Below are 1,324 nucleotides of genomic sequence, written 5' to 3' on the forward strand. Positions count from 1 at the left end.
GCTACTGTATGACCGTTTTTATATTTTTGATAAAACCAATTTCTTCTAATTTTAAATACGTTTTCCACTGAATTTGTGATAATTCGTTATCACGCAAGTGCTAAATGCGTGACACATTTATGATCTAGCATGTGCTTCTGCAAAATGCGTGTTTCATCCAAAATCACTTTGAAACTTAACGCGGGACTGTCCCGCACGATGCGTGACGGTTGGTAACTATGGCTCGAATTCAGCCCTGGCCATCAGGTGCAAGCTCGGTGGTCTAGAGGTATGATGCCAGACTAATGATCTGGAACTGGAGAACTGTGTTCGAGTCCCACTGGAGAACAACTTTCACACGCACTGATTATTCAGTACATTTTCACGACAAGTTGGGCAAAATTACACATAATAGGCCCCCTAATTGATTCTCCTGACACAAATCCAGGTATTGTTTATTCCATCACGATAATAACAACTACCATTTAATAATAGAACAGTCATCTCGACCTACTTGCAGTGAAGTGAATCTAAAATGTATTTATGAAGTTATGATGATCTGAAGTGTTTAAAATCGTACACAATAATAGTTGAACCAACTTTAAAATACCACAAATACAAATGTGCGTGACGATATTTTATTGCTTTAGAAATGTGATTTAAAAAAGTATATTAGTGCATCACGCACTGAGTAGGCCTATTCAATACATATTCACACAGGTTGGGCAAAATACATATAGGCCCCCTAATTGATTCTCCTGACGCAAATCCAGGTATTGTCTATTCCATCACGATAATAACAATTACCATTCAATAATACAACAGTCATCAGCCTACTTGCAGTGAAGTGAATCTAAAATGTATTCGTGAATTATGATGATCTGAATTGTTTCAAAACGTACACAATAATAGTTGTACCAACTTTAAAATACCACAAACACAAATGTGCGTGATGATATTTCATTGCTTTAGAAATGTGATTTCAAAAAGTATATTAGTTCATCATGCACGAGTAGGCCTATTCAATACATATTCACGACAGGTTGGGCAAAATACATATAGGCCCCCTAATTGATTCTCCTGACGCAAATCCAGGTATTGTCTATTCCATCACGATAATAACAATTACCATTCAATAATACACATTCATCAACCTACTTGCAGTGAAGTGAATATAAAATGTATTCGTGAAGTTATGATGATCTGAAGTGTTTAAAAACGTACACAATAATAGTTGAACCAACTTTAAAATACCACAAACACAAATGTGCGTGACGATATTTTATTGCTTTAGAAATGTGATTTCAAAAAGTACATTAGTGCATCGTATGTAAGGGCTTGTTTT

Source organism: Anneissia japonica, unplaced genomic scaffold (assembly GCF_011630105.1).
Source record: "Anneissia japonica isolate Jap-2015-1 unplaced genomic scaffold, ASM1163010v1 scaffold2692_len624387_cov171, whole genome shotgun sequence".
In the NCBI taxonomy this organism is placed as follows: Eukaryota; Metazoa; Echinodermata; class Crinoidea; order Comatulida; family Comatulidae; genus Anneissia; species Anneissia japonica.